The sequence below is a fragment of the Natrix helvetica genome (assembly GCF_964273705.1).
Source record: "Natrix helvetica genome assembly, chromosome: 2".
NCBI lineage: Eukaryota > Metazoa > Chordata > Lepidosauria > Squamata > Natricidae > Natrix > Natrix helvetica.
Window position 1 is genome coordinate 210,692,568 of NC_138552.1, and position 19,887 is coordinate 210,712,454.

Consider the following 19,887-nt stretch of genomic DNA (forward strand, 5'->3'; position numbering starts at 1 on the left):
ACCTGCCATCAAAATGTAGCACAGAACACATTATCTGGGATTTTAGGCGTTAAGATAATAAATAAGGCCGAATCGCATTGTTTAAACCAGTGGTTCCCAACATGGGGCCCACGCCCCATAGGGGAGCAATTTGATTTTTAATGGGGGAAAATTGAACCTTGTTTAAACCAAGTTAATGACCTTTTAGGCTTCCTCCGAGTGAGTAGGCTTTACTTTTTGAGTAAAGTAAGAATTATATGTCACGGGGGGGGGGGGGGATCAGGATTTTAGAGATGCTTAGGAGGGGCAAATCCAAAAAAAAGGTCGGGAACCACTGCTTTAAACTAAAGGGTTCATCTTCAACATACCGATTCGTTTATAAAAGCAACGAAACGGGCTCCTTTCATCGCAAAACGAAATCGGGATTCTGAAATGGGATCTTTGTCGTGCCAGGCACAGGCGTGGAGGCCGAACCCGATGAGCCGGGGGTACGGCCGCTCTCTAGTCCGCCACCCCACTGCTAACCCCCAACAACCACCCCAGGAAGCGTTTCTTGGCGAGGGCCGAAGAGGAAAACGGCAACTCTACGCGGGCGTGCAGAAGCCCTCGCCGGCCTTGGTCTGTGGATCGTGTTTCTGATCTGCGCCGCTGGCCTGCCCGGGAAAGGCCGGGCCGCCCGGCTACGGTTTGGTAGCTCCTTTCTTCGTCCGCTGCAGAAGAGAAGAGGAGGGGAGGGGACAGAGCCGGAGTTGTGGGAGGGGGAAGAAGGGGAAAAAAAATAACATGTTGGGTCATGTGGTTGCATCACGTGAAAGGGGTGTCAGGCCCAGCAGCAGCAGCAGCAACAGCAGCAGCAGCAGCAGCAGCGGCTGCACGACCTGAGACGGAGACACAGACAGACGCTGGACGCTGGGCTTGTCGGGAGGAGCGACAGGCACGCAGGGAGGGCGGAAGCCTCACCGGACGAGTTCCAGCAGCTACTAGCTGGCGCTGCCTTGTCTGGTCTGCCGGAGAGAGGTAAGGCATTCATTCCCCCCTTCCCCTCCCCAACCTTGATTGCAGCTGCCCACTCCTCTTCGGCGTTGCTGTGTAGGAGCTGGGTTCTGTCGCGCTCCTTCCTTTCTTCTTCTCTCCCTCTTTCCCCTCCATCCATCCATCCATCTCATCGTCCCCTTCGGAGGATGCAGGATCCGCGCGTCTGGGCGGGAGGCTCTCGGGAGGGAGCCGACGACTCCCGTCTCCTCCCTTTCCCCTCGCCTTTATGTCAGATGCTCCCGGCTGTTTGCGAAGGATGTAGCGGCTGGTGGGTCCCCCCCCTTCTTTCTTGCTTTTTAGCGGTCTTTACCCCCACGAACCCTGGTGATCGGTGCTGTGAGGGTTAGGGAAGCGATGTGGAGCAAAAGAGTCGGGGGGGGGAGTAGCGTGGACTCCCCAAACGCAGGCTGGCCGGAGGAGTGGGTGGAAGTGCCTGGGGTCCGGGAGTGGGGGTGGCAGGAAGGATGGGCGGGGGGGGGGGCGCACAGGTGGCGCGCAGGGAGTGGGTATTTAGGATTTTTGTTCTTTTATTCTGATGGGCTGTCTGATCTCGTTCTCTTTTCTTCCCCTCCCCGCCCTGTGTGTGTGTGTGTGTGTGTGTGTGTGTGTGTGTTGTCTGTACACCCCGGTCTATTCAGTCAAGAGGATATGTTGAAGAAAAGGCAGAATCTGGAATGGAACCCCCTCTTTTGAACAGGGAAGGGGAAATGGGTGGGTGGGTGGGAAGAACAGGTTTGCAGCAGAATCCTCTCTTCTTGAAACACCTTGTCTCCATCTCAGGAAGATTTGAGTCTTGAAACCTACTTTGGGATTTCAGCTTGGGGATGGACACCCAGTATTGCTAAGTGCTATCTGGCAGCCACCACTGAATGTATGGAAGTTAAGAGCTTTAGATGATGTGGGAGAAGGGAAGAACATAAACACACCTTAATCTTTTGTATCTCCTGTATCAGATTTACCCCAAAGCAAGTCCTATTTAGATTTAGGTATTTTGTTTATATAGGTAGTCTTCGACTAATGTGCACAATTGAGCCCCAAATTTATACTGCTAAGTGAAACATTTGTTAAGTGAGTTTTGCCCCCATTTATGAGCTTCCTTGCCACAGTTGCTAATTGAATCACCACAGTTGTTAAGTTGGTAACCCAGTGGTTAAGTGAATCTAGCTTCCCCATTGACTTTGCTTGTCAGAGGGTCGCAGAAGTTGATCATATGACCCTGGGACACCACCAATATGAATCAATTGCCAAGCATCTGAACGTTGACCACATGCCCTTGGGAATGCTGCAACAATTGTAAGTGTGAAAAGTGATCATAAGTCTCTCTCTCACACACACACACATGTAGATTTAGGCCCTTTTGTGTTGTCATTGCTTACAGAGCATACTAAACTTTTGTTTTCAAACATGAGTTTGAAAGCTTGGAGCCACATATTCCAGAGAAGAAGGGAAAATAAATGCCCAAGAAGGAGCTTTCCTCTGGGCTGCAAAAATGTAGTCCTTGGTTTGTGGCTCTAACCTTTCATTTCAAATGGGAAGAAGAGGTGATCTTGTGCAGGCTATTTCCCCTCCCTTCTCCCTGACTTTTGTTGCCTGATGTGTTTGTATTGGGTCTGTTCTGCAGCCAATAGGAAGGAAAAGGTCACTTCAGGAGAATAGCTATACTTTTTAGAGGAAAGCCACAGTATTAAGTACACCTTATTAAACACAATTCAAGCCATGAATTTATGGGGTAAAAAACCCAGATCAAAGTTTGATAATATCTCTTTAGCACCAATCACAATGTCACAAGAGATGGGCAATTTTCAAGTTCTACAGAATTTAAGCAGTATGATTTTGTTGGGTTTAGGAAACTTATTTTATCATACTGAATCTTGTTTGTTCCAGAAATACCTTTTCTTGACTCATATAAGTGTGCGTATAATTCAGATTCAGTGCTGGCCAGATCCATTAGGATACCCTTTCAAAGACTGACTCACTAAGGCTTTAGTTTACAAGAGCTTTATATCTCCTTACCCCCATCACATTTAAATGTACATAAATGTATGTCCCATTGTAGAATAATATAAAATAAATAAAATACCTGCAACACTGAAGGTGATTACAGCATTTTTCTTTTACTTGTGAAAAACTTTGCTTTCCATCTCATATTAATTTGAATAAGAAGCACCTTCGCTGAGGATTTGAATGTTAGTCCAGAAGTTTAATTGGTGATCTGTGGTTTCTTGGCATTCTGATATCTTGATTTTGATTTTTTTTAGAATACTTATAACCTTATGTAATTACGTCCATATGGTTAAAATATTGTTAGCATGGCTGTTGTGAAAACTGTAACTTTTGATGATAGTGGTTTATCTGACTTGCTATATACCTGATCGTCCTTGAAAATATATGTTCGTAGTCCCTTTTTTTTTTAAAGTGGCCCCATTTCTTTGATACAGTACTGAAAGCAGAAATGGCTCTAATGATGATGTAATCTTTCCAAATGCTAAGCCATATTTAGTCAAGGTGAACTTTCTTGAAGTTTAATGCATTTTTTTTTCACGATTAGAGGGCAATGTTTGTTTTAATGATCTGGGTGATCTGAAGAACAAAGCCATATGCTGGGAAGCTAAGAAAAAGGCAGTCCGTTTGAGAGATAAATTCTTAATCCCAAACATTACAGTTGAAATTTGAGCAAGAGCACCTTTTTATTTTTAATAGTTCTTAAGTCAGCCCCATGTTCAGGTATGGCCAGACAGCATTTTTTTACTCTCATGATTCCCATAAGAAGAAGAAGAGACATTAGTCTCTTCAGTCTCTGGTTCTTTGTAGCTTCCCTCAATTGGGAGGTAACACAAATTTCAAAATCATTAGATCTTGCTAGACCTGTCCTTCATGAATTTATGTATTCCCGTCTTAAATGCAGCCAAGTTAATGGCCATCACCATATCTTATATAGTAATGAATTCCTAAGATTAATTATACTTTGACATATATACTTTCCTTACATTTTTGGCGTTTTATATTTTAACCCTTTTCTTAATAATCCCTAGCATGAAGTTTCCTTTTTCTACAATGTGGAATGTACTTAGTCAACATCTCCATTGTGCTATCCACTGCGATACAAAATCTTTTTCCAGTTAGTTATAAGCTGCTCAGAACCCATCACTGTATATGTAAATTTTGAGGGCTAAGGGGTGAGGTTCAGAAGCACTATTAGATCAAAAGGCATCCCTATAATTTGTACAGTTATTAGATGCCTCATTTTTTAAATTTATAAGCCATTTCATAATTATGGTGCATAATTTATCTTTGCAATAAATTGGCATGCATAAAAGTGCATATTTGTCCTGTGAGCGTGACACTACTATCTCAGTAGTGTCCCTGCTATTTTTCTTAGCATTTTCTAATATTTTGATTTAAAAAAAGTAAGATGAATAATTTGGTTTAATGCTAAAATGAGAGATGATAACAGCATAATGACTGAGAATGAGCTGAGCATGAGATCACGCTCAGTTCATATCTCACTTCAACCATGGACTCACTCAATAGCTTTAATTAAATAAGTCACTCTTTCACACTCTGAAGACAATTAGTATTGGGATCTAATATAGAAGAATTGTTATGATTTCTGAGCTATATTGGAGATTCAAGTACATAAGGAATATGTCATATATGTTATGTAAAGATGATTATACTGGTAGTAATACACTATAACATGGAATCCAAAGAAAGACAATGGAAAAATTGTTTCTTACACCTGCTTTTTCCACCTACCACCTTAATTCTTCGGAGATCTCTATCTCATAAGACTGGGAGTTACAACCTTATGAGGTTCTTCTCACAGTGGGAAGGTGAAAAGAACGTTGGTCTTACCTGAACGTTTTTTTCGGTTGAGTGGAGGGAGGGGTCACAGAAGGGTTATCACAGCCTGATTGGTCCATTTGACTGAGAGAAAACTTCTTAACCTTCGGCTTCTCCCGTTGGTTCCCAGTTTCCGCGATGTCGTTGCATGCCTCTGTAACAACAAACAAAGACAAGGGCAAGCCCCCCCGGGGCCACCCGATCCTACACCTCCCGGACCCTGTCTATCTAACTAGGGCGGGATGTGACCCCTCCCTCCACTCAACCGAAAAAAACGTTCAGGTAAGACCAACGTTCTTTTTCCAGTAGAGTGGAGGGAGGGGTCACAGAAGGGACATACCCAAGCTACGTCCCCGGGAGCGCAGACTGGGTCCCAGGTGAAGGATCGGCCACCACCCTCTGGAGGACCCTCCGCCCAAAGGATGCCTCAGCAGAGGCATAGGCATCCAAGCGGTAGTGCCTAATGAAAGGCGTAGGAGAGGCCCAAGTGGCCCCCCTGCAAATATCCTCGAAGGGCGCTCTGGTAGCCCAGGCCGCAGTGGTAGCGGCGCTGCAGGTGGAGTGAGCAGTGATCCCTGACGGGGGAGTTTTCCCGGAAGCACCGTAGGCCTCAACTATGGCCAACCTAATCCATCTCCCGATAGTGGAAGAGGACACCTTACGTCCAAAAGAGCCCGGCTGAAAAGAGACAAACAACGCCTCGGTCCTCCTAACGCCCTCCGTCCATTTCAGGTAAATGCGGACGGCGCGTGCCACACGAACTCCTGCTCCCTTGAAGGATTGGGACAAAAATTAGGAAGCACAACCTCTTGGGCCCTGTGAAATTGAGAATTCACCTTCGGAATAAACGAAGGATCCAAACGCAGGACAACCCTGTCCTGGTGTATTATACACAGATCACTGCGAGAAGAAAGAGCCCCCAATTCTGAAATGCGCCTGGCCGATGTAATGCCACTAAAAACACCACCTTAAGGGTGAGAAGGCGCATGTGCACCGTCCTAAGCGGTTCGAACGGGGAGCCCGTCAGAGCCTTGAGGACCAGAGTAAGGTCCCAGGTTGGGAATCTATGAACCGGAGGCGGACGGATGTTAGCCGCCCCTTTAAGAAAACGCTTAATCAAGGGAGAACGAGAAAGGGTAGGGGAACCCTCCCCCCCCAGAATGGTGGCCAAAGCCGCCACCTGTCGCCGGAGCGTATTATGTAACAAACCGTCCTCCAACCCCTTCTGGAGGAACTCCAATACGTCCGGGACGGTAGCCCTAGAGGGATCCAACCCCAATGGAATACACCACTTCGCAAACGCCTTCCAAGTGGCATTGTAAATCCTAACCGTGGACGGTCTCCTAGACGCCTCTAAGGTGGCTATAACTCCCGACGATAGTCTCTTCCCCTTCAGGATCCCCCGTTCAAGAGCCAGGCGGTCAGATGAAGCCACTGAGGCACTGGATGATGCAAAGCCCCCTGACTCAGAATGACCTCCCCTGGGGGAATCCTCCAGGGGTCTGCTACCGACAGCTGGACCAGGTCCGTGAACCAGGGTCTCCTCGGCCAGTACGGGGCTAACAGGATAACGAGAGCCCTCTCTGTGACTACCTTCCTTATCGTACGTGGAACGAGGGGAAGGGGAGGAAAGGCATAAAGAAGGCCCGGGGGCCACCGGCTCCTGAGAGCATCCGCTCCTTCCGCTGACGGAGACTGGAAACGGGTGAAGAACCGCGGCAGCTGGGCGTTGTCGGGGGAGGCGAACAGGTCCACCAGGGGCGTGCCGAATCTGTTGCATATCTTCTGAAACAACTCCGGGCCCAGTTGCCACTCGCCATCGTCCAGGGTTGTGCGACTCAGCCAATCCGCCTGAAGATTGGACACCCCTGAGATGTGCTCTGCTACTATCGATGCTAAGTGTCTCTCTGTCCACAGGCCCAACGACTGCGCCTCTCGCCAAAGGGAACGGGAGTGGGTGCCCCCCTGGCGATTGACATGGGCCTTCGTTGCCACATTGTCCGTGAGCAGGAGGACATGGCGCCCCCACAGGTGATGACGAAAAGTCCGAAGGGCAAGTCTCGCGGCTTTCAGCTCCAGCCAGTTGATGTTGTGGCGGAGATCCGAGGCAGACCAACGTCCCTGGGTCATGTCGGAGTCCATCACGGCCCCCCAGCCGAAGAGGCTTGCATCCGTCGTCACGGTGACTCTCTCGGGCTCCCAAAAGGAAGCTCCCTGTTGCAGCGCTGGGGACAACCACCACCGAAGAGAGAGCCTCACCTCCGCAGGTAGAGGAACTGGACGCAAGGAATTGCTCATCATCCTTCTCTGGACTGGAATCAAGGCCCACTGGAGAGGCCGCAGGTGGAGTCGGGCCCAGGGCACTATCCCTATACAAGAGACCATCTTCCCCAGGAGTTGAGACAAGGTCAGGATGGAAACAGACCTTCTTTTTCTTACGGAGGAGACCAGTTGATGTAGGCTGGTCAAGCGGTCTGGGGATAGGCGAACCCTCCCTGACTCGAAATTTATCACTGTCCCTAAGTGGAGGATCTGTTTGGACGGGGACAGGTGGCTCTTGGGAAAGTTCACAGAAAACCCCAACTCCTGAAGCCAACGGATCGTCAGCCGAAGATCCGACGTGGCTCTGAGGAGGGACTCTGCCTGGACAAGGACGTCGTCCAAGTAGCACTGAAGTCTCACCAGGATGGAATGTAGGTAAGCCGCCAGTGCTGCCAGGACCTTGGTGAACGTCCGCGGAGCCGATGCCAGACCAAACGGGAGGGCCCGGTACTGGTAATGCCTGCCCTGGTGAGAAAACCTGAGATAGCGCCGGTGAGACTGAAGAATGGGGATGTGGAGATAGGCCTCTGTCAAATCTACTGAGGCCATGTAATCCCCCTTCCGAATGCCCTGCAGGATTGATTTTAGGGACGCCATCTTGAACCGCCTGTAGACTAGATAGCGGTTCAGACGCTTCAGGTTGAGGATTGCCCTCCAACCCCCCGAGGATTTTGGGACAACGAACAGGTGTGAGTAGTAACCCAGACCCCTCTCCGGCTCCGGAACTACCTCCACCGCCCTGATGTCTAGGAGATGGGCGACAGCGAGGTCCATGAGACAACGTCGTCCCGGATCTCGAGCCGGGGGGAAGACCTTGAAAAAACTCGGGGGCTTGGAGAGGAACTCTAACCGTAGGCCGTGGCGAACGGTCGCCCTGACCCAACCGTCTGATGTGATCTGATCCCACTTGTCCGCATACAGTGCCAGGCGGCCTCCGATGGGATGACTCGGGTTCGAGTCATTTCCCCCTGCGGAAGGGACGGCCGCCCCCCCCTCGAAAGGGCCGCTTGGACTGCGGCTGATACCTAGAACGATCCTGAAAGTTCTGCCTATTGAACTGCCTGTCCTGTCTGTACGGTTGGTAACGCTGATCCTGATCCCTGTCATAGGATTTGAACTGGGACCTGTGATAGGGGTGACTACGGGACTCCGCCTTCTTGGTGGAAGTAGGCATAACCTTCTTCTTATCTTTGTTCTCTACTAAAATCGGCTCTAAGGAAGCCCCGAACAAATTGGTACCTGTAAAGGGGGCAGCTACCAAGTCCCACTTGGCCTTATAGTCCATCTGTCAATTCCTGAGCCATAGGAGTCGACGGGAGGCCACCGAGGTGGCCAAGGCACTTGAGCCAAATCTAACAGCGTCTAGTGTCGCATCAGCCTGACACGCTGCCATAATTTTAGCTAAATCCTGGTGCACGCGCTCATCTTGGATCGGAATACGATCCTGAAGCTGGTGGAGCCACATAACCGTTGTACGGTTGAAGTACGAGGCGGTAGCCGCCGCCCGCACCGCCCATGCAGAAGCCTTGTAATTTTTACGTAAAGTGAGCTCCGCCCTCTTGTCCTCTGGCTTAAGCTTGTCTGCCGCGTCCCCCGAGACCACCGGGGAAGAGGAGACTAGAGCTGCTATGGGCTGATCTATAACCGGAAGCTGAATAGCCTGCACAAAAGACTTTTCCATGTTGTAGGCGCGACGGTCGTTGCTGCCTGGAGGAGAAAAGTTAGAGGGACGGGCCCACTGGCTAGTAGCCACCTCTAAGAAAAGGGGGGGAGCAGGAATCTCCTCCTTATTGGTGGCTGTTGCTGAGAACATGACCATGTCTGGATCCGTGGGCGGTGGGACTGTGGGGTCCCCCGTGCCCACTTTGGTGGTCCTCCTAGCCTTCTTAAGCAATGGCTTGAACATGGCCTGGAGGAAAAGGTTGGAAGAACGAGGCGGCTCAGGAGCCGCATCCTCCTCCTCAGAAAACCCCCAATCATCCCTCCGTGCCTCCCCCCTAGAGGAGACCTCACTCATGAGAGAGGGGGAAGAAGCCCTAGATCTGGATCTACTAAAAGGAGTAACCCTACTGTGCTGGTAAGGCCTGTCTCTTTGGGCTATGCCCCTAGAAATGGCTGTAGAAATTAGTCTTTTGAGATTCTCAGGAAGGTGTTCTAGATCCTCCTGATCACCCTCCGAATCATAGTCTGGTGCCACATAGGCCCTGCTGGATCTCCTACCCCTAACGGGACCTGCAGAGGTACCTTCCAACGGGTCCTCCCTATCTGCCTCTCTAGTCCCCAGGGAAACAGAAGGAGAGCGAGGGCCCCCCCGCTCCTGACTCCTATCAGATCTGCATGATGAAGCAGAGGGAGAGGAAGGGCTGAACCCCCTGGCCACAGGTGGGGAAGGGCAGGAAGCCACAGGGCATGGAGATCTGGATCTAGGCCTAGGATCCCGGGCCTGTCTTTTCTCAGCTCTCTCAATGACCTTCTCAATAGCCCTGGATCGCCTGAGCTCATCCCTTTGCAGAGCTCTGGAAGGTCTGTCCTCTGCCGAAGGCCTAGAAGCCCGAGGCCTAACAGGGGGAGTGGGTTCAGCCTTATCATCGCCTGCCTGAGACGGCGCGGCCTGCTGGGCCTCTGCTCTATCTGCCATCGCCCCACTCACGTGCACCAAACGAATTTTGAGGTAGAAGTAGCCCTTCAGCTGGTGAGGATCGCCTGCTCCGGGCCTCCGGTAAAGCTGCAACCTGCACAGCCACGTTGTACCCAGCTTCTCCATGCTGCAAGCCCAGACACGTGATGCAAAATGGCTGCCGGCTTCTTTGGGCGGTCCCTGGCAAAAGCGCGCCTAAAAATGGCCGCCGACCTCGCCCTTAGCTTCTTCTGCCTGCGGCCGGCCGCTTGCAAGCTCGCCGCCCCGAACAGCACCCAAGAACGTCGCTGGAGCTCCTAAGTCACCCGGAGACCTCCAAGTCCAAGAAAAACGGCCCCGCGCCACCGCCGCGGGCTGTAACCGGCCCGGAATGCAAGCAATTTAAATTTGAAGACGATCTGTCGCTTTCGCGCCGAAAAAACCCCAGCGCGCTGCGACTATCGCCGAAAGCAATCTCAGAGAATGCAGGGTCGCCCGGCACGTCCGAGACACCAGGCATCAGTCCGGAGCGACCCTCGAGGAGGGGAGAGGAAGCCAGCGCCCCCCCCCACTGATTCTCCCAGCCTTCTGAGGGCAGCCGAACAACAGCCCTGCAAGGCAGACCCACTACAAAAAATTTTTAAATTTAGTAAAATAAAAAAATCCAAATTTACAAAGTTCAATTGTCACTAATACTGACTAACTAGAAAACCATAAAACACTCTTACTAGGAACCAAACCTGAGTCTTGGACCGACTGAGAGGAAACTGGGAACCAACGGGAGAAGCCGAAGGTTAAGAAGTTTTCTCTCAGTCAAATGGACCAATCAGGCTGTGATAACCCTTCTGTGACCCCTCCCTCCACTCTACTGGAAAACTACAGGGAGCCCTTATTTATCTGAATCTAACCTTATGGCATGATGATGATGATTCTCATCATCATCACTTTTTTATTGATGTAGGTTAGTTTTTTCCCCTCGATCTGCATTCTTCAGATATGTTGGACTACAGATCCCATAATCTCTAGCTGAAATAAAACACTGAAGTTACTGGATAGTTACACTGGAATTTTGATCCAACCCATTTGGTAGCTACAGTACTAGATTAGGGAAAGTTTATGTTAATATTGAACAGTCCTATTTGCATTTTCCCATAGTAAATAGATATTGGTTGCTTGTTCAATTGAAGTTTTAGTGCCCTACCATTTCCATAAAAATGAATTGCTCAGGAGAGAGAATAGGATTGAAAACTCTATAGAATTGCAGCAATAAAAATTAAAAAGTTAAGAGTAGTAGTGGATTTTAGATAGATGATAGATAGCTAGACAGACAGACAGTTGTAGATAATAGGTATAAAGATATGTATAATCAGTTCCACTTGTTAATTTTCTGGGTTCTCTTCTATTAATCATAATGCATGTATAAAGTTGCTGAATTCATTTGAGCTTGATCAATGTTGTTTTCAAAATCATGATTAAATAAACAGGTTTGAGATTAACACCATTTAAAAAGTAGAATCATACATTATGGTCAGCTTTAGTTTATTCAGCCATGGCTTATTGAATCAACCACAGTTGGCTGAATTTTGCATAATATGCTAATTCACACACTTTAATTTACAAGTTTACTTTCATGTAATAAACAAAAGAAAAGTGAAACAAATCTTATAGGGATATCCTGGTTAAGATCCTAAAATGAGACTTCTTCCGACGATAGGCATTCCACAGAGGACCACGAAGAAGGCAAATGATGGAACACAAACTCTGCCCTTTATATTCAATTTTGTATGCAAATATGAAAGAGCCAAGCTGATGTTGTTAATCACAACATGCTTCAGCATTAAGTATCTTCTGGGCTAGTTATGGACACGTGATTTTTCCTGAGGTTTCTTTCTTGTAAAAGTAAATCCAAGGTGACATTTTCATTTTTTTTAAATGTAAAAAGTTCAAATGCTTGATTCTACTTCAAATTCCTGGGGCAAGTAGCACTTTTTTGTCAGGGTCCCCCCTGATGGTACATGGAAGTCAGGAAAGGCTGCTGATGAAGATAGATGCACTTCTCTGATTTTTCACCCCTGGCTACTGCTTTTGAGTGCTTCTGCTCCTAGCATATAAACTGTCAAGTGAGTGTTAGGCAGTATGCCTTAGAAGGACATTTTTCAGCAGCTGGGTTCCTGCAATTTATTCCCCCAATTGTGTTCTGTGGCAATAGCTGTGTTTGTTTTCTTTATTTATTTATTCACCAGCATTTGAACTTCCCACAGAGGTGCAAAGAACAATGTTATACAGAATCCACATTAAATTACCTCTGAGGCAGCACTTTCATCTGTGAAGCCATAGACGCTTTGGGTAGATAACCCATCTTGAATTAGCGGATTTTCTCCAACCTCCCTCTCCCGAATCTTTGTGTTACCCATTGGGGCTGAATACTCTGCTTCCATATGATGCAATATAAAAGCCAATTAAAGTAATTTTTATGCGCGTAGGCCCATAATCTGTTGGTAAAGCTGCCTAACTGGGCAGGTTGCCAACCATTTGGGGAAAAAATTTAAAATCTTATTTCTGATTTGTTTTGTAAACATTTGGGACGAGACTTGAAAGCTCACTTTTACTGATGATGTCAACATAACTTATTATGTGTCCTTGACTTACTATCATTGTTAAACGAACATTCAAAGCCAATGGGGAAGCCAATTTTGCTTAAAAACTATGTAATTTGATTAAAAACTAGGGTGATTCACCAGGACAAAAAAAGATAAAAAAATTGGGCATGATTATACTTAATGACTGTGTTGCTTAAAGCTCTAGTTGCAATTGTCATAAGTTGGGGACTACCTCAAATAATGGGTATTTTTCATTTCATATGGAGAAATTTTGAATTGAACAATTCAGAAAACAATTGGCATTCCCGCCCAATTTAACTTTGTATAGTTAAAGACATGAAGAATAAATAATAAATGATAATGTCCTTACATTACTTTTGTATGTTGGTTAATTTTTAAAACTAAAATATAGAATACATTGAAGTGAAAGTGGAAAAATCTCTGTAGTTTAGGGCCTTCCACCATGTCAAAGATTACATTTTTATTCGGAATCAGACTTGGAGACAGGGCACACTTATTGCTTTAATTTATTCAGTTTTATATTAAGGTAGATTATACTGATTCTGGTTACTGGTCTCTGCAACCTAGCACTGAGTGACTCTAAAACAACTTTGCTTTTCTTTGAAAGCAACATTCAATTTCTGAGAACATGTTGATGGTGAAATTCTAAAATATTTTGGGGGGCCCAAAATTCTGTGGGGTAAAGTGGATAACACATCCCTAATATATAATGTTAATCTATATTTTACATGTACTTCACATCAACCAATCATTAATAAGTGCAATTATTTATAATTCCATTATGCACTTGAAAGTGCATTGGATGTGGTAATATTTTTCAACTAATTACACACATAAAAGTATAATAAATATATGTGTGCAATTAATCCCCAACTTACAATTTTCTCTTCTGATTCCACCCAAAGATTATTAATGTATTGAAAGAGGCAAACATCACTATTACTGTTTTTCTTTAAATTCTTAAGAAATTAACTTGCTTTCTAGTTTTATGTTTGGCTTCGCCGCAAACTTGCAAACATTGTGTATTAGCTTACCATTGGAGAATGCAAGATAGCTGTCTCAGGTAGCGGATATTAAGAGACAACAGAGGAATAAAAATTATGAGATATGCAGATTTCCTTGTGTCTTCTCCAAGCTACCATACTGTTTTTAGGTGAGGTTTTCCAAATATGTCTGTGTGTGTGTGTCTGTCTGTTTGTCTGTCTGTCTGTGTGACTGCGTCTGTCTGTCATCTATCATCTATCTATAATCCATCTATCACATATAGCAATTTTATTGCTCTTGCTTTTTTGTTGTATTTTTATTATTATAGCAGTATAAAAACATAGAGTGTCCCTATAAGTCAATTTTGACTCCTGGTAGCTGCCAAGCCAAGTCCTTGCAACACTTTCGGAAGTGGCTTGCCATTACATAAAGCTCTCTCTCTAAATCTCTCTCTCTGATTCAGAGATGCATCTAGTTCTGTTCTGTTGATTAGCAGAATGTGCAGAGGATTTCAAACGAGAAAGGGATCTTGCCTGTAACCTTCCTCATTATTTTTCCCTGTTCATCTGACCTCTGTATTCCCAGCTGGGAGTACGAAGTTTTGGCTTGAATGTGAATAGACTCTCTGCTCATTTTGGATCTGAATATCACACTTTTAGTAACCACATTACAGTGTACCTCTGTAACAAAAGCAACCTGGTGTCTTGCGGCATTTAAAAGATGAAGCAAGTTTATAATATAATTATTCAATAGCCCTTGCCAAATCTGTGGTAGAACAGTTTTTCAAGTGGATTATTCTGTTGGAAGAAATGTCCTTCTGGGTTCGGCTCCAAGTGGGGAAAAAGACACTGGAGACATGGAGGCTGCTTGGAAAGATGGTTTTAATGGTGGACAGGACCGCATGGCTTGAGTCCTGAACAACAAAGGTGATCACATGCTTCAATGTTGGTGGAGAAGAAGAGAAGGGAAGAGAAGAGGGGGGAAAGGGCTTGCAGGGATTTTTATAACCTGTTCGGCCCCACCTCTCTGTTTCCTGTTCCTGTGTAAGAAATGTATTCTGATTGGTTGCCAGACTCCCATGGGCCCGTGCAAGGGCAACCCTCTAGGCTGTTTTGAATTCAGGTTTGATTGAGTTCAGATGCCATGTGGTCAGTTGAATGAAGGCTTATATTATCCTGCCTTATCCCATCACTCTGGAGTTGAAGAGGAGAACTCTTTATTATGTAAAGTGGACTAGCTTGGTCTTCTTAATGGCCCATTGACAAAGTGGGGATGGGCTGGAAGCTGTAGGAATTTACTTTGTGTTTAAAATGTGTTTCTCCCTTTTTCACATCCAGGAAAACATAATATTCTGCCTTTTCAATATTTCCTAGGATATTTCAATTTTCTGGGAGAGGGCTAGGTGATAACTTCCTACATTCTCCTGTAAGTATGGATAATATAGATTCTCCTCTTTACCTGGTCAGAAATAGCTAACGATTTGACAATGAGATCAGAATTGGTGGGGCCTACTTTTTATACAGCAATTTCCTTCCTCCAATTGGAATGGTATTTGAACACATTAAATTATCTTTTCAGTTGTATTTTTAACGATCCGTTTCTTGTTTGAAATCCTCTGCAATAGTTTCCAACGTCCCAACAAAGTGATTGCCAGCCTGAAATGCAACAATCTGTGGCCTAATGTCAGCTCAAGAAGTTCCAAAACATAGTTTTGATTGGTTTCAAAATACTGCTGTTTCAATGATACTGTATATGTAGCCCAGGATGGAATCAAAACAGTGTAAAGAGATTTGTGTTTTCATTTTAATTGGCTGTTTACATATCTCTTCTTCTTGGAAGAAAATAGCCTGTGGTAAAAAAAGAATACAAATATATTGAAGTAGAATTTAAATATTAAATCCTTTGTAAACAGCAATAACTGCAGCACTGTGCAGGGGGGGGGGGGTTGTCATGTGTGTATAAAAGATAAAGCTGAAGATAAAATAACGCTTTAATGATCATACATGAAAACCTGCTTCACAGAGCACACTGCACCAAAATCAAATGAGCTACATTGTAGCATGAAGTAGAAAGCATTCATTTATGAAAAACAGAAATACTTATATGGCTGCCTATCTCTCAGAATGATATTAGGTAATGCATAGCAACCAGTAAAAGCAACAGCAGAAAATGCAACATACCCTCCCCACCAAGGCACCATAACAGCTCACACGACTGACCCTTGGGGGAATCATCAGTTCAAGTTCAGCACAGGGTTGTAGAAGACAACAGTATCTTGAGGACGGCATACAATTAGTTGACTGTTTCAAATTCTCAAGGGTTAATATGGCCGTAGGCAGTACAGTAATGGGAAATTGGAATCTTTAGACCAACTATAGTAAACATGGTTTTCTCCACTGAGTCTTATCTTGTAGTCCTGGCAACACTTAGTTTGAGATAATACACCTGCGTACCTAACTTGTTTTTTCCCTTGGCTTGCATTGTATGCAATTAAGTGTGTGTCTCTATGCTCTCTTGAACCCCTGTTGTTTGATGTGGAATTTGTGTGATGTAGAATTTCCCTGGAGTCTATTGTGCTGCACTTGGAAAAGTAGCAGATAGGTTATAAGCCATGCAATCATAGAAGCCAGAAGTTTCAGCCAAATGACCAAGCAAGCACGAATCTCCTCTTTTAACCTATTTATTTTACCAGAACAGGATAAATACTACAGTGATCCTCATAAAAGAATAAATGGATGTAAATTCATACTTTTTTAAAAGGTAGTACTCAGAAAAGAGAGGGTGGGAAAACAGATCTGATTGATCACTTTTCTCTGTGCCTCTCTTACTCTGTGCCTTAAGATAAGTTTCAAAGTCACCTTTCCAATAGGTTTACTCCAGAGCTTATGAACATTTCTCAGAGAAATTGACCTGGCAATAACATTGCCTACTTGTTTGTAATCCATGGTCTTTTAAACTCTTTAAATTTTTATTAAACTCTTTTAATCTTATTATTTTGATCCTTTATATTAACAGTATTAAATTCTTGATACATGTTAGAAACTTGGTATTTTATTAGACTGCTTGCTGATTATATTAGGTTTGTTTTTCACTTTTATATATTTAATGTGTTGGCTTTATATTTGACATACTATTTTACCTCTCTGTATATGATGCTTAGAAAATTTGATTTTATAAGCATCTCATTGATATAAATAAATATAGATGTTTGGACATTTTGTAACAGAGCTGAAATCTAGTCAACATGAAAGGCAACAGGTTTTTTAAAAAATCCCCATTGCCAAAAACGTAAGGATCAGAAATGACTACCATTTTGTTTACAATTACAAATAATAGCCTCTTCCTTTGCATTATATACTTTTTTCACCTTGCATTGCTTATTCATTGCCAGTCATCCTGTAACCCAGGGGTGTCAAACTCGTGTTGTCATGACATTGTCACGTGACATAATGCAACCTTTCCTCCCAACCGCTAAACCGGGTGTGGGCGTGGCCAGCGCGTCACCCATCTGAGCTGCGAGCTACAGAACTTCTCTACACAAGGAGTAATTAACTCATATTCTCTCTCATCTGTAGGGACTCTGTATCCATGTAAATTTACATGTTCATTGAACATACCACTGACACAGTGCTGTTGTATGAGTTGGTAATGATGACATATGGAAGGCAGACACGATTTACTATATATTTGTGACTACATTTAGATTTTTGACCTGGCCTAGTTTGATGTTGTGCTCTACCACACATAGTGTTGTAAAACATATCTCTGTGTTTCAGCTTTCACAGTAACTTTCCCCCATTTATTGCTTCTGTCTGTATTCCTTCATCAATATTTTCCTGCAAACACCTTAAAGTGGATTTGATCGTAATATGTGGTTGGTTTGACAGAGAGTGAACTCAAGCTTACATGTACCTATAACTTACACTATTACATTGCACCAAATTCTATCAATAGTGGTACTTGTGAATATATCTATTAAAATCAGCCAACTATAGGAAACATTTTACAGTTCCAATAAATAGACTCTGACGTTAAAAGCTTATACCATCAGAATGGCATTCATTTGTATAGGACCTCAAAACTGTTTTGCTACATTGTATTAACCGTATAACCTCCTCAGGTCATGGCATAAAGCCTGGTTACTTGAGGGACCACCTGTCTTTCATAATACTTGCCCTGCAGATTTATTCTTGCCCAATTGATACACTATGGGTACCTTCAATTAAACAATGCCATCTACTGTGCCCATAGAGGTGCATCTTGTCTGTGGCAGTGTCTGTCCTCTGGAATGAGATCCCCCACCCCCAATTTGAATTGTCTCCACCCTCCCAAATGTTTGGAAGGAAAAGAAGGAAAAAGATCTAGGTTTTCACCCAAGCATTGGTGAATGTGATTGAAGCCCCCGTTTCTTCTTTTTCTTTGTTCCCATCTGCATTTGTTATTTCTGCCATCTTTGTTCCTTTTTGTTTTGTTTTGTTGTTTTAACATGTTTTTAACAATTTGCAAAACAACTTAAATCATTGGGAGCATATACATTGTATTATTATGGTTTATTACACAGTCAGCCAGAGGATTAAACTGGGTTTGGCATTTTTACCCTACTATTGAGTTATTGTTGCAGGATGTAAGCTGTTCCAGGTAAAGCTGCCTTTTGCAACTGACTGATGTGGATTTTGTCAATGCTGATGGTATTCAGGTGGTACTCCAGATGTTTTGGGATTATTATTATTATTATTAAGTCTAGAAGATCCCTTAAAGATAGTTTCTACAAGAATAGTGAGACAAGTTGCAACTTCATTTAAAAAAACTGTGCATAATGTTTAGAAAGTAAAAGTATTTGGGTTTTTTTTCATTTGTTACAGTAGCACACCAGAAGCAAAACAGCTTCTCACTGTATGCCCTTTACACTCAACTCTAGCTCTGTGTGTGTGTGTGTGTGTGTTTGTAGATTTTCACAGGTGTAGGTATGCTGGTCTTGTTGTATTTGGGTCTTTTCCCGTGTAAGATTGAGATTGTCTTGGCAACATTTCGGCGAGGTCCCACTCGCCATCTTCAGGCTGGTGTTTTCGGCTTCATGCTTGTGCAAGTAAAGCGTGGTCGGAGCTGCCGTCTCTCTATAAATCTTCAGCACTGACCAAAAAATAGCCAACATCTTAAGAAACCCCAAAGACAAGATCCAGCTAGAAAACCAAGGAGTCTACGAAATACCATGTAAAATCTGCCCTGCCACATACATTGGACAAACTAATAGGAGAATAAAAGCACGTATCGCAGAACACAAGAACACAGTCAGAAAAAAAGAAAAACCTTCCTCCCTTTTCCAGCACCTTAAAGCAACAGGACATGAAATTGATTTTGAAGGAACCAAATTAATCTCCAAACAAGAGAATAATTATGGAAGCCATTGAAATAGAAAAACACCCCCACAACATGAATAAACGTGACGAGACCTCCCATCTACCAGACATCTGGAAATCAGCCCTAGTCAACAAATGAGCCCCACCCACCACCCAGGTCGTTACAACACAAAAGAACAATGGACACACAGCACCTCAGCCACACAGGATGATACGAAACAGCCAACCAATCTACAAACATCAACTCCATCTACCAATCAGGATGCAACTACACAGCCAATCAACCCACTTACAGCAACAAAGCCAGCACTCCACACACACACACCAAGATTTATAGAGAGACGGCAGCTCCGACCATGCTTTACTCGCACAAGCACAAAGCCGAAAACACCAGCCTGAAGATGGCGAGTGGGACCTCGCCAAAACATTGCCAAGACAATCTTAATCTTACATGGGAAAAGACCTGAATACAACAAGACCAGCATATATCTATATCTATATCTCTCATGCATAAATTAGTTAGCTTGAGAATAAGTTTTGTTTTTCTGCATTATAGGCTGATCCGTTAGCATAGCAAAATGCAGCACTTTGTTGCCAAAGCAACAAGGAGTTACCACAACATGCAACCAATTAACCTAAGATGCAATTAGGAATGTTAGGAGAATTTACCATTGGAAGCATTTTTTAATTCTGATGCCATAACTTCTGCTTCATGGTTTTCTGAATTTATTCAATTTCTTAGGTTTGCCTCACACATTGAGCTATAAGGTAGTCACATTAGCTGGATTTATATAACACAACATACCTTAATCTAGTTGTCCACTTTGTGATTCAGCATATCAAAACATTGAAAAGGGAAGGTACAGGGTAACATAGGGTTGGTCAACCTTGTTGAGAATTCTGGGAGTTATGGATTAATATCTCTGAAGGAGGCTATCTTAGGAAATGCTGAGTGTGCAGTCGTAAGAAATCCTTTGTATATTTTATGTACTGGTAGTTAAGGAGGCAAGTTAGGGTTAAACAGAAGTTAGGCTGAGGTTAATGATCAGGCGGTCTAAGAGTTTCTGGTCCACCCAGGCCCCCATGGTTACACAGCTTCTCTTGCAATCTTGGAAATAATGACAGTTAT

At 44.4% G+C, this 19,887-nt stretch overlaps 1 protein-coding gene across 1 annotated transcript in view; it reads left to right on the plus strand.

Annotated features, from left to right (window-relative positions):
- The first annotated feature begins 859 nt into the window (after positions 1-859).
- Positions 860-19,887, plus strand: part of TULP4 (TUB like protein 4) — a 100,273-nt gene continuing 81,245 nt past the window's right edge. The window contains exon 1 of the mRNA XM_081940214.1: positions 860-996. The gene's annotated coding sequence lies outside the window, so the exon portion shown is untranslated. The remainder of the gene's footprint in view (positions 997-19,887) is intronic.